Genomic DNA, 14566 nt, shown 5'->3' with positions numbered 1-14566 from the left:
TAGCAACATTGCAAACAGGAAATAAAAGTGCCCAAGAAGAGGTTGGAGTTGAGCAGGTTTTTCTCCTAACCCTTCCCCAGAAGCAGCTTCACTCAGCAAAATGCTATTTTCAGACTCCAACCACCAGCAGCTGGCAGGGCAATTGTGATGTTGGAAGGACTAGAAGTGGTTGGCTGAAGTCCAGCATATCAAATCCCTTGATGAAGGCTTTGCCATTTGGGCAGAAGCAGATGCCATGCGTGCCATCTTAAGGTGCAGACCCACAAAACACAAGACACACCCCTGGCTCATGGTCACAACTACCCTGGCAGCTCATGCATCAGGACCAGCATCTGAGGTTCCAGGCATATTGCTTATAAGCCACACATCTGACCGTATGCTGCAAAAGACTGAGCCTTGCTGTCCACAGGAATGCTACACATGAGTAGAACCTGGTCTCACTGCTCATATAATTAATAGACACCTGTTCACACTGGGAAATACCTTGGTTGGAAACGATCTTTAAGACCAATTTGTCCAACTGCTAACCTAACTGACAAGTCCTTAACTAAACCATATCCCTAGGTACCATGTCTATACGACTCCTAAATACTTCCAGGATTGGTGACTTCACCACTGCCCTGGGCAGCCTGTTCCACTGCCTGGTAACCCTTTGAGTAAAGGAATTCCTAATATCCAATCTAAACCTCTCCTGGTGCAACTCGAGGCCGTTACCTCTTGTCCTGTCACTTTTAACTTAATTGAACAGACTGATCCCCACCTCTTAACAAGCTTCTTCAAGGTAGGTTATCTGTCCTTATGTTTTGCTACTCATGAGAAGATGCAGACCCTGGTAAATGTTGGAAGAGGAAGCTGGGAGGGTTTCTGAAAACAGGAGAAGGGTGATTATATGAAACTGCAATTATCCAGAATTACAGATGCTTTGAACTTTGAAGCAAGAGGCCATGTGAATAAAAAGCTGTAATTGTTGCATCTATACCATTGTGTGTGAAACACAAAAATGTTACCCTTCATGTGGAGATTGTATTATATTGAAACATTGGCTGGTTTAATTCATTTTTTTAAGAAAGTAGTGCAGTACAGTTGAATATCTTCAAGACTGATCATGATGTGCTCTGCAGTAGTTTTTAGTATGTTTTTAATAAATGTAAATTCCAACAGCTTAATGACTGAGAAACAGCAAAAACATTGTCAAATATATATATGTATAATTCATGAATTGCAAATCCACCAAGAAGTTCAGAATACTATACAGCACATCATGAAATTTCATCCTGATGACATCCTGTATTTATAAAGTGTTCCAAGGGATATTTAATATTATTTTCTCTCTATCCCAGTGGGAAGATTGTAAAAGAATTTGTCTCTTATAAATGCATAATTAGGGAATTAAAGACAATATCTATGTTCTGTGAAGTACGATTGTACAGAAAATTTAAGAGGGCACCTATCTGGGGGGAAAAGCTGTAAAGCCTGGCGAGTCTGGGCTGTAATTTAAAGTTATTTGTGCTTGAGGAACACAGGCTACACACAGGCTGTGGCCACATCCCCAGTGTCAACCCTAATAGCTACATTTCTAAACATTACCTCCTCTTCCTTCTGTTTTCCCTACAACGTTGGAATTGTGCTGTCCATTTTTCTATCATTTTATCTGTTAGATTGCACGTTTTTTTAAATATATATATATATATATTACCAATGTGATTGCTTTTTTTTCTTACTTTGTGTGTGAGTGTTCAGTCAGTGATATCCAGAAGTACAAGTCAACTGACTGGGACAGAAGGAAGGAATAGGGAAAAACTAAGTCATTATTTTAAAAATTGCAGTCCTCACACCAGCAGTGACAGAGTTTTGTGTTTTTCTCTGATTTTGAAGATCTACTCTAGACATTTTCTAGTCATGCCTTGCTGGACACAGCAAGTTCTTGAAAGGAATAAATTGTCCTAGCATCAAGGTGATGATGTAGGAGTGGGAGTAAATAGACAGTGGACAGACTACAGATGCTGAGAAGGGAAAAGTAGCAGAAGACAGAGGTAAGGTAGAGGAGCATGTCAATAATGCAGTGGCCTTTATTTTAAAAGTCTTCTCCTTTGTGTAGTTGGGCAACATTAAACAGAAATGCAGCCTCTGTAGCATCTATCTCCAAGTATAAATCAAATGGTTCCTTCTCTTTACAGCCGACTTATCAGGATCCCAGAGGCCATTCCTCTCCATCATTTGCTCACTGAACAGTTTGTTTCTGCATAGCTGGAGCTCAAGTCAAGATGATCAAGTCTTCAAGTTCAATATGGAGCAATGCTGAAGCAAGAGGTGCACTAGTCCTGTAAACAGGAGAAAAGCTCAAATTTTAAATTCCCATGAGGAGGAAATGCAAATTACCTATCAACAATAATCCACACATGCACTAGAATTTCAGGTGAGCTCTTGAGGGTATATAGACAGGACAAAGAAGAGAACCAGAGGGAACATCAGAAAGAGCTTAGCAAATACAGAAATTAATTAAATCAGCAGGGATTAATCCATATTGACTTTGCCATCAATGAACCTTTCCTGCTAATGAGCAAACTTACTTTCCAAGACAGTTAATTGCCACATCCTAAATTTCAAATGATGTCATAAGAAAAATTATTGCTTGCCAGTAGAAGTGACATATAAATCATTTGACATTTATAAATGTCAGCGATAGGTAAAGTTTATGACTGAAACTTACAAATTGGAAATGTCAGCAAAAATGGGGACACTCTGTAATTAGAGGCTCTGGAGGGGCACATTACAGCAAGATGCCTAATCTACAAAACTTAGTGGAGAGTATCCACACAGCTGTCAAATTCCATTTAACATGTGTTTTTTGTTTGGTTTGTTGCTTTGTAAACCAAAGATTGTCTTCTTAGACTGCAAGAGCATGTGATAAAAACGTACGAAAATCTATCATCTCAAGTTGCAGATAAGTTCTTTCATTAGTTCTGTATATTTTCCTAGCCATTCATATTCCCTGTTTCTTTTCAGTCTTTTCTGCATCTATTCTAATTATTCATTACAAGGTACAATTTCTTCTTAATCTATAAAAACTGGAAAAAGTACTTCTAGGCAAAATACTCTTTTGGATCAGAGAACTGAATATTATCCTCTGAAGTCCAAGGTTATTTTAGTGGCACTTCTCATCTCTTATTTCACCTCCTTGAGGATGCTGTTCTTTATAGTGATTCACTCTGACCAGATGAGTGTACCAAGAGACCACTTTATTCAGGTATCTTTTACTGTCTAAGCAAAAACACTTCAGGCAAGATAAACACAATTGTAGAGCAAAACACAAAAAAATGTTGACCCAAATACATTAGAAAAACCCAGAGCTAGAACAACTGATCTACTGGGCTAAGTGTATGCTCACTGCCAGGTGAAATGCCCTGGTGGGTCTTTGCTTTTTAGAAGACATCAGTCAGATGGGGACAGGCTGAGCTCCATGGCTCAGCGCAGCACAGATTTTAGTATTGCTGAGTTGCTGTCTTCTGATCTGTGTTTTTGGTTGGTTTTTTTTTTTTTTTTTGGATTTTGTACCTTTCATTTCAGAAATTTTCTACTCCTTATGCTCCTAGCTGTTACAATTTTTGCAGCTTCACTTCTGTTTTTTTGTGGGTTTAGTTTTTGTTTTTTGGGGGGGGAGTTTGTTTGTTTGTTTGTTTGTTTCCTTTTCATTATCTGTCAAGCATTTAGTTAATGTATTTTTTCACATCTTAACAATTTGGTTGAAAAAAGTAATTCAAATTAATTCATCTGTGCTAGATCAAACTTGGCCTTGGAGGAAAGACATAGGAACCCCTAGATGAAAGGTTGCTTCTAACTTACTGTTCCTCCACTAGAGGGGTGAACCTGTACCTCAAGGGAAGCTCTCTCAGTCATCTCTCTGGGATGGGTCTATCCATGTGGGTCAAACCTGCTTCACTACTGCAATTTCAAACGAGCAGCTGTCAAAACTGCTTCTGATCTCCACCCTTCTTGTCTCCCTCACCACCGCTAAATGGTGACTCCTGAATGTCCTGCCCTAGCTCTACCTGTGGTCTAGATTCTTCCATATATTTTTGCCAGTGCCAAGTCCATGACCCATGGATTCTGTCTGCCCTAGATTAGAGCAGGTTCCTGGCTCCCAAATTTCTTCTGCATACCAACCCAGGCTGGTTTTAAAGCCTGCCAGCCTCTTTTAGCTTTGTGAAGGGTTCTGAGCAGAATCAGGCTCACTAATGGTCCTTCCTGGCCTGCTCCTTCCTCTAAGAAGAGGTTGGGTCTCTCACAATTGTGCAGGGCAGGTGATGGACATGCTCTGTACAGTACTGAGGAGGTCAGGGTTTGTAGAGCTGCTGAGTGAATCCCAGCTTCCCACTAGTGCTGGAGAAATTTGTACATGCTGGATTGTCTGGAAATGAGCCCAACAGGACCCTAAGGTTGGGTTTTTTCTTTTGCAGACATACAGCTATCACAGTGTCCTGATTACAGAAGTACTCTCTACTAAGCATGCAGCATCAAGAAAAAAAATCAACATATAAAACTCAGATTTGACAAGACTAAAGTTTGAGACTTGCATGTTTCAAAGTCTTGAGTGTGTAAAAAATCCACTCAAAGTAGCTAGGCCAAGAAAGTAAGAAAAGGGGTGAAATATGGGTATAGATTTGCTCTGCATGGTGCAGTGGAATTTGGAGTGGTGGCTTAAATTAGATCTGTAGTTCTGACTGAGTGATGTTCCCTGTAACAAGGGGATATTTGCTTTTTTTTCCTTTCTTACAAAGGGGTGGGAACAAATTTTACTGGCAGGTGCTGCTGCATTTCTATCTAGAGTAAATCTTTACTTCCTATTATCTCAAAACCCCAAGTCATCTGTAGGATAGTTTCAATGAACATTTCCTTCAATACATGTAGTTATCAACCATTACATATTGAAAGTATTCCAGCTATTTTAGAACCCTAAAAACAGCCGAGCTAGGGCTGTCTAAGCACCACCCGCATTGGGGCTGGATCTCCCCCTCCAAGGAGCCCCCAGCAGCGCTGCCGTGTAAGTCACATCTCACTGTGAGACCCCCAGGAGAGCAACCCCAACAGATCCCGTTTACATTTCCCAAGCAGGCTTTGCTCGTGGATAGTACCCCCCTCTTGTGGAGGTTTTCTAAATTACACGCTAAAACTCTCCCGCGTGTCGGCAAGGAACCTGGGTCTGATTCCCCGCCTGCGCTGCTTTGCAATGTGAAAGGGACAAAGCTGGACGGGAGGTGACTTCACTGGAAGAATTTAAAGTCTTTTCAGTGTAATCACTAATTTCGGTTTATTGGCAAAAATTGGTTTATTACCTCATTGAGACAATATGTGTCTTTAGCTTTTTCTGCTTTTTAATTTTAACTGCTCGATGCAGATTTTTTTGAAAAACCCCTGGGTGCTTGAGGCTCATCTCATGCTTTCAGTATTTTTAGGGTCTTGGGTCTTTGAAGCTCTCTTGATGCTTCAGTCAGTATAAAATGAGGGACTGTGTTGTGGAAATAAGCAACTGTGAAAATCACTAAACGTGCATATCCTTGAAAATGAGTAGCAAGGGGTATTAAAGTATTAATTTTTGGATGTATAAATGAGCAGAGTGAGCAGGAAAAGTAAAATTATTTAACTACAGTATAAATCATTGTTGACAATGATACCAGAACAGCCTGTGGGAATTTGTTTTCTCAAGGTCAAAACTCCACCTTAAAAAATTGAAAAAAAAAAAAAAAAAAAAAAAAGGAAAAGAGCACTACACCTGATATTCCTTTTTAACTGGAGAAAATGCATTTCACTGGGATATTTAAGAAATTCATTGTGTTGAATTTTTTCAAATAAATGACTGATCGGTGACTGAATTATAGCAGAGAAACATCTTTGTGTATATAAAAAAAAACCCCTATGCCAACGTGTTCTTTAATCAAGCAGCAGTGGCTCAAAAAGCAGTGGCTGCCAACAGATCCGGAGTCATTCAAATGAGGAATAAGGCCCAAATGTTTACTGCTGAGTGTGATTAATGCCTGGCACTGTCTCTCAGGAGAGATGATAGACCCATCTCTTTATGTTTGTAAATTAGATGTCACATTGTAGATATTTTAGCCAAATGCAAGCTATGCTTTTATTCAGCACAAGTAATTGGGTTAAATGCATAGGTAACCGGCTGACACAAGATGGCTTCTGTTTCGTGTGACAGTTTGAATTACCATGTACCCTCCTGGAACTTAATTCTATGAATTTGTATTCTCTCCTGGTTTCAAAACCAGCTGTTTACCAGTGTGAGAGGGAAGCAGAGTTAATGAAGGAAGGAGTTTCCCTCATGCTCCTGAGGTACCCTGTGAGCATCTACAGAATGCCAAGAGATACTAATTAAATTAAATATTAGGAAAAATCCTAAATTCAAAACCTAAGTATTTTACTGTATTAGAGAGATCTGTAAATGTCAGATCTGATGGAACAGGAAGAATAGCAGGTGAGTGTTAAAGCATTCTGTTTGAAAATGGTAGCTGGCAACCCTACAGCAAAGTGCAGCTTTTCCTCTCAGAAGGAAAAATGAATTTGTTACTCCTTGATAGCTGAAACAATAAAATGAATATAACCCTAGCAGTGGAATCACTGGGAAAAAGGAGAGACTGCTTCCTCCTGGAGCAAATACCTGAGCTGAGCAAAGAGTAACTGCAAGAAGATGAGAAAAAACAAGGCAGGTCTGAAGCAAATGCATCAGAAGATCAAATCAAATCAGAGCCTAGATAAAGGAGACCTCTTCCCTCTTATTGTCCACAACAGTTTCTTTTTACTAACATCTGTTTTCTGTCTACTGCCTCTTGGTACAGTCTGGGTCTGGTCCTGTTGGCTGGTGGTTGGGATGTTTCAAGAATGAAAGCAAGTGATGTGTTTCTTGACAACATCTTCTGTACCAAAGGCAAAGATCTCAAAAGATCTGTTCAGAATGAGAGCTTGTGCTCAAGTTAAATAGGTGAATTTTTTTTTAACACATTGGTGGTATGAAAGAGTGCCACCCAGTGTCCTTGTTGTGCCTTTTGCAGGAGCCAGTGCAGAAATCTTCAGGATTCAGGGACAGGCCCACAGGCAGCTGAAGTGCTTCTGTTAAAGGTGGGTATTAGTGATATGAGCCTCATCCTTTGCTAATTGCTAAAGGGCCAAACTCAAACATCAGGAAGGACTGAGAAAGGGTCCCAGGGTGCTCTGCCAGGAGTAGGACTGGAGAAGGGGGGATCACAGAGCCTCCCCCCTTCTGCCCAGGCACCCTGTCCTATGCAGAGCACTCACTATGCTGCTGACTGAGCTTTCCCTATGGGTTTGGTTGTTCCTCAGTCTTACCAGGTCTTGATAAGCTGATTTACTCACAGCTTGAACACAGACCATGTTCTGGCATTTGAGGAATCCTGGTCTATAATTACCTAATGGGCTGTAGCAATGCAAATATTCCTAGGAGATCTGGTTTGAGGACACAGTGATGGGACTTCACTGAGAGAAAAAGACAAAACATTGTCGTTAGAGTCAAGTCAAGTGAGGTCTGTCCATTAATTTCCCCTGTATGGGACACCAACAGGCATTCTTGTTATTGGCCAGGGCCAAAGAGAAGGTCCCAGAGAAGTCCTGATTTCACATTCAAAACCATGCAAGGGATTATTATGACAAGCAGACCATGGAAGTAGTGCCTGATTTAGTGAGCAGTTCTGCTGTGAAAGAAGTCATTAGCTAAGGTAAAAATGGTTTTGGCCACATTCATGCTACTGTGCTGTAAAGAAAAAGAGTGAGCTGAATGAATAATGGCTCCAACTCATCCTTTTCCAAAATACAGGTGGTGGGCCAAATAGTTAAAGATGAATTAATGCCTCTTACAGAACTGATCTCACCCACAAACTTCATCTTCTCTGGCCCATGTTTTCATTATGCTTTTCCTCACAGATCAGACTGAGCACTTTTTGTCAATTTTTTCTTGTCCAATGACACTTCTTGGCTGAGATTTCCTCTTCTCTGGCAGCAGCAGAACTGTAATTAAAGGCTGAATACAGTGTGATGGCAGATTAAAACTGATGGAAGGTTCAGCCCACCCCACATATGTGCCTCACCCTGCTGTGGGATAAGTAAATGGTGAAGCAGCTCTTGGACCACCACAGTTTTCAGGCTACTGTGGTGAGGCAAATTGTGTTTAGGGTTAATTCACTTTGGGGTTTTAGATTTAAAACACTGGGGCATTAGCTCTGCCTTAAAGGTCTGCAAAACAGCCAGAGGCAGAACAATTTCAGCCAGCCAGATTTAATCTGTCACTGCACGTCTGTCAGAGACCTAAAGGTGAATCTGCAGCTTCAAGAATATTCCGTTGCAATCTGATTTATTGTCATCCTTGGAAGCTTTGTATCAGTCCTTTTTTACAGAAGTTAATGTTTAACTTTACTAGCTTTGCACAGTTCAGAATTTTCCATCTATAAATAAAGTATACGTGTATACACAGAAATGTCTATATTTGCTTTCAAAATTTTTTTTCTTATAAATGTCAAGAATTCAGAAATTGGTTTTCTGACAATTTTCTTCTGCATTTCCAATTACCTCTGTAGAATTTCCCAATTTCCCATTATTCCTTCCTTCCTTCCTTCCTTCCTTCCTTCCTTCCTTCCTTCCTTCCTTCCTTCCTTCCTTCCTTCCTTCCTTCCTTCCTTCCTTCCTTCCTTCCTTCCTTCCTTCCTTCCTTCCTTCCTTCCTTCCTTCCTTCCTTCCTTCCTTCCTTCCTTCCTTCCTTCCTTCCTTCCTTCCTTCCTTCCTTCCTTCCTTCCTTCCTTCCTTCCTTCCTTCCTTCCTTCCTTCCTTCCTTCCTTCCTTCCTTCCTTCCTTCCTTCCTTCCTTCCTTCCTTCCTTCCTTCCTTCCTTCCTTCCTTCCTTCCTTCCTTTCTTCCTTCCTTCCTTCCATTCCTATTCCTCCCATTCCTCCCATTCCTATTCCTCCCATTCCTCCCATTCCTGCCTTTGCTGTACCAGTGCCAAACATGTTTGAGATTTCCAGTCAGTTTTCAGTCTTTCTGCTGATTCTCATTTATTTCCTTCCCAAACCTTTTCAGTTTCTTTGCTTGTCTGCTGTGTCCAGGTTTGCCTGCTTTGAAGATCAGAGTGAACAATTCTCCTGCCAGTCTTATGTTATTGTACATAATCACACACATTGTTCTTCAGTATTTGAGAAAAGCCAGAAGTATGATTTGATGATTTAGTTTACTTTGTGACCATCGCAGAGCAAAATGTAAAAGTCAGCTCTTCAAAACATTTCAAAGTCTGTTGAAGGGATTTGCATTTGAATATTACCCTTCCAGCTCAAGTGAATCATCAAATTGCAAGGCCTCTCACAATTTGTTTCCTACTTGAATAAAAATTGCTGGAAAAAATCAGATATGTTCTTTGTATAATCTTATTTATTTGTAAAAAAATGTGCATAGATCTTGTTTCTGTGTGGGCAGGAGCAGTGAACATTGGTAGTTTCATCATCCATAAAAGTAGGCGTGTGTGACTCCAGGGCCTGGATACAGAAAGACCATCTTTCAGCTTCTCCTCAAGATGTCACCCATAAATCTTTCCTTTCTATTGTTAATGTTCATAGCTTACAGGCCTTATTCTCTTGTCCTCTTTTTTTTTTTTTTTCCCCAACTTCCAAAACCTTTCTTAGTTCCTCTTCCTTAGCTCTGGCTATCCATGTTCCTGTTCAGTTGAAAACAGATCTGGACTGAGGGGCTACACATGCTGATCTTCCCAGGGAGGCATTGTGGAACTTCTGATGCTTTAAATTCAAAACAGCATAGAGAAGACACTATTTGAGAGTAATTTATTAGTTTTATAATCATAAATTAATATTCAGAATCTTCCCTTTGTACCCACAATAGTCTTTTGTTAAAACTTGTTTTGGAGATGTCATGTTACAAAAATAACCACCGTATGTTTTGCTAAATATTTCAGAAAGGACAAAAATATAGTCTATGGTTCTTATATAAATCAAAAATCTGCCAATGGAAAGACAACCTTTTAATCAGACTTTTGCATTATTTTCTGACTGGCAGTCTTTTAAACCCTACATTGCAAAATTAAAGTAAGTGTTACAGCACTTCCTGAGACAATAGAATAGCTGGGAGATCCTGAAAATTTCATCACCAGTACATCAGACCTGAATAATGCAACAAGCACAGGCAGTAAGGCTGTGCTGGCATGGGTAGTTCAAAAGAGACAGCAAACAATGGAGAGAAAAATAAGAAGCAAATGTAAGGAAAAATCAGGCATTCACAAGTCTTACACAAGTTAGTAAGTTTCCTGTTCTTTTAATTCGGGGCTTTCAAAAAATTGTAGGTGGTACAGGGAAAACCCCCAAGTTTTTCCATAAGAATTTTTACCAATTTTTTTCCCATCTTTCAAATTAGCCCAGTCTCAGCTACAACATTCTCAGTGGGGAAATAGTAGAAATGAAAATCCAGTTTTTAAAGTTCCTGGAAGATATTCTGTACCTTTTTTGCATCATTACAACCAAGTGGGCCAGTCTTTTCTTGATGTATAGATGCAACCTGAAAATTGTCTGAAGATGGCAGAGCCACACACTAAGCAAGGTCAGCTCCCACTAGAACTTCCCTTGCTTTTACATCTCATCCTTCACATGAGTCAGAGAAAGAGCACTGGGCAGAGTTGTAACCAGATATCATGGATATATTCTCAAGGTGGTGACCCTTCGCAGGAGAGAGAATAAACCAGTGGTCCCTGGCCTTAATACATGTGGTGGAGAGCAGTGTGAGTATGCTCCAGGAGGGGTGGTTGTGAGCAGGATGTGCCCCACCACTAGATGGTGGTTTTTGTGTGCAGGGCTGCTGCTCACCACACACCAGCTCTCAGGAAAACATTGGTACAGCCAGGCCACTCTCCCCACATTTTGTTCTGAGAAGCTCTCTTCTCAGCCCTGAAGACCAGAGGCAGGTGTTTCCTATCAGTCACTTTTGCACAGATCCTTCAGTAAGCAATCTAGGGTTTTTTGGGGTGCTGACTATTCAATTAAATTATTAGGTAAGGCAAGTTTCTGCTTACTACATTTATGGCTGTCCTGGATTGTCATTTTTCTGGGAAGTCTGAGGTTTATTTTAGCAAAAACTGGGAGACCCTTCCTTATGACTAGAATGAAAGGACTCATTTTAGATAAGGTTTTAGCTTTTTATCTTGCTTGTTTTAACACTGCCTGGACAAACAGGACATCTTAATGGCTTCAAAAAGCATTTTTTTTCCTGCATGAAACTCCAAAGAAACACCCTGAAATATGCTTTTTCAATCTAATTATCTCCACCTTCTTTGCTCAAGCATTTCCCCTTTCATGTTTTGTTAACACTGCAGTGTCCCCTACAGGCCCTGAGGAATGTATCTTTGAATTTGGCCCAGCTTTGATGGGGGGAGTTACCTCCAGAGGTCCTTCCAAACTAAAATATCATATAACTCTGATTCATACCTGCTGAAAAATCACTCAGTTGCATTTCTATCCCTTTTACTTCAGCAGTTATTTCACCATTGTGATTATTCTCTTACTCCCTCTCAACCTTGCACTTGCTCATTGACACAAATTTTAGTCGGCAAGGTGAACTTAAAAAACATACCATGTCAGTGTTTTCTGTGCTAATCAGCAAATAAGATCACTGTGACTTTCCCAGATAATTGGGTCCCTTATGAATATTAATATATGTTCAATAATTAATTTGTGTCAAGCAGTCTTCTCAGACTTAAACTTTCTTGCTTGTATTTCTGCAGAGCTTTTAAAGCACCATGAGAAAAATGCTCCAGTTGAGCAACAGAAGAAACAGGACAGCTCAGACCACATTTAACAGGCTTTGGATTATACTGTGAACAAAATTGGTGTATGAAAAAGATGCAATACAGAACGAGTCATAGGTAACTTCACAGCTAAATACTATTCTTGAGCAGTTGCTGGAAGAACCAATGGATTTATTTATCTGCCAAATTTGCTATATAAAATTAACGCAAATTGCTTTTTTAAGTATCCCCTGCTAAAGTTCTTTCCAGATAGTTCCAAGAAGCCAAAAGGAGCAGGTCTTCTCTACAGCTTTATAATAAGGCTTTCATGAATAAAAAAGGGCTGGGGCAAGAGAAAAAGGGAACCTTTTTTGCAGGCATTCATAACAGATTAATTATCTAGTTACAGGACTTTATCAATGGGAGCTCTGCTATATCTCCTGTTTTCTAATCCTTTGCACCTGGGTTTCTGGTTCTGCACATACTAAGGTGTGATTCTTCTCTTGGGAAGAACTCCTTTCAGATAGAATAAAGATCATCAGCCCTTGCAAGGGACAGGACAGATCTGACCTTACCTAAATGCTCAGGTTAATTATCTATCTGCCCCGATGAGGCACCCAGGATGTGGGACACCAGAGTCCAGGTGCCATTGTTATGGAGAAGGTTTAAATTCAGAGTTCCCTCCTCTTGGCTGTCACTCTGCCCATCTGCTACAGGGTATTCTTGTGGAGTTTTGCTTTTGTACATCATACCTGAATATTCAGCAGGATAAGGAAAACAAATGAGTATGGTACTATATATGGTCATTAAGGTACTATATATGGTCAAGAAGGGTGTTTTGCTCAACTCTTATTGGTATTTAATCATTTTATGGAAAACAGAGTTGAGAATTTCTCCCTTGAATAGCTGGGTGATTATAGCAATTAACAAGCCACTTTCAATATACTGGGATAAAAACTGAAAGAGAATTAAGGTTAGGTGAATGCCTCACTATTATGGAAAAAAGACAGACTCTCTGCCATGGCATGTCAGTTTATATCAAAACTTGCAGGTGAAATGGGAGGGGTTAAAATATTTGTCCCTGAATCTCAACAGTCCCCTTCCCCCCCTTCCCTCCCCCCTCTTCCCCCCCCCCCCCCCCCCCGTTTATTTATTTATTACAACCAATATCACCTATATTTTGGTCAAAAGCTAAAATTACATAGAAACCTTTGAAACCCAGTTGTGTAACTTCAGCATTCTGTAATATGTTAAAAATTTACAGAATTGAGTCCTAATAAACCAAGAGTAGTCATATCTCAGTTCCTTCTTGAAAGAGAAATTAGAAATTCAATGAAGAATTCCTATGTTATTTATATATATATATATGTTGTGTGTATATATGTGTTTGTGTGTGTGTATGTATTTCTATACATGAAGGTAATACTTCTCTGTAGTGTTGAAATCTTCTGCAAAAATAATTGAAAGAATGTTATTGAGTCCAGCTGTCAGGTAACTTAGTTTTTTCTGTTCTTCAAGCAAGACATTCAACATGTGAAAAGCTTTAGTCCAGTCTGCACTACATTGCAGAACTCGTGTCAAATCTGGGATTTAGAGCTGCAACATTCTCAAGCATATAGTAATACATCAGCTTCCAATACCAAGCTTCAGCAGTGCAGCTGTGTGGTCATCCTGTCCTGTTACTAAAATACTTTTTTTTCTTCCTTGTAATTCTATGACAGAAGCACTTAAACACACATTAATTTTCCAAGGAACCTGAAGATATGTCATAAACAATTAAAGACAGTCTTTGTCTCAAAGGGAAGATTTGATACCAAGAGCAAAAAGAAGAGTAAAGTGAAGGTCCCTTTAGCCAGTTATGACAACATTGATAGTTTGCTCATTCCTACATGTTTTCTTCATAGAAATGAATTTCTGGGAAGGTCTGAGTGTAGTAAAGAGACGCATGGTGAACAGCATTGGGAATAACTTTGTAAGTTCACATTCTGCCAAATGGTATCAGCAGTAAGAGAGAGCTAAATTTAAATATCAAAGATATTAAAATTGACACACACACTGGCTGCTGTCCAAAGAGCTAGTGAAAGCTGTTTTGTTGGGTTTGCTTTTTTGTGAGGGTTTTTTTTTTTTTTTTTTGGATCTCAGTGAGCTTGGTAGCAAGCTGTCTGTCAGGATGCAGCATTATGGAGGCAGTGAGATGCGAAACTGATAAATGTTTTAAAGGAAGTTGGCATAGAGGTAATAATTACATCCACATCTTCAGAAGAGGTTACCCAAGGACAGAGCACGCAGGGTGGAGAGGAAAGGGCACCAATAAGTTTTGAGGGGCCTACACTTCGAGGTGGGAGGAAAAGCTTTTGAAAGAGCTGCTTGAGAGAAAGTCTGGACTGATGGAAAAAGAGGATAGAAAAGTCATGATGTCCAATGTGACAGGATGCCAAGGGACAAGCATTTAAAAGTAGTGTCAAGGGCAATAGATACATCAGAGAGGATGATGTGCAGTCTTGAACCTTGGTTAGGAAGGTGACATTCTGTGACATTACCAGGCAGTTATCTGCAGAGCAGACTGGCAGGAAGAAACTGAAGCTGGTCTGATCCAGATCAAAATAACTTTTTAAATTTCCTTATTACCACCATGGTCAGCTTGTTCATCCTTTTATTCTTCTGTAACAGTCTTAGTCAGCAACAGGTCTAGCATAAGATGCTCCAGTTCTATTCACTTGGATAGCACCGAAGGTCAGAAATGTGAAGGGATGCATAACAGGCCAGGAAGAGAGAT

General features: G+C 39.9%; 1 long non-coding RNA gene across 1 annotated transcript; it reads left to right on the top strand.

Annotated features, from left to right (window-relative positions):
• Positions 1 to 1961: 1961 nt before the first annotated feature.
• Positions 1962 to 11923, top strand: LOC139793786 (uncharacterized). Its single transcript, XR_011724804.1, has 3 exons — positions 1962 to 2416; positions 7056 to 7122; positions 11788 to 11923. It is a non-coding gene; the product is annotated as an uncharacterized lncRNA (long non-coding RNA).
• The last annotated feature ends 2643 nt before the right edge of the window (positions 11924 to 14566 follow it).

This window comes from Heliangelus exortis, chromosome 2 (assembly GCF_036169615.1).
Source record: "Heliangelus exortis chromosome 2, bHelExo1.hap1, whole genome shotgun sequence".
Classification (NCBI taxonomy): Eukaryota; Metazoa; Chordata; class Aves; order Apodiformes; family Trochilidae; genus Heliangelus; species Heliangelus exortis.
Note: the sequence above shows the minus strand (reverse complement) of the source record. Positions and strands in the feature narration are given on the sequence as shown.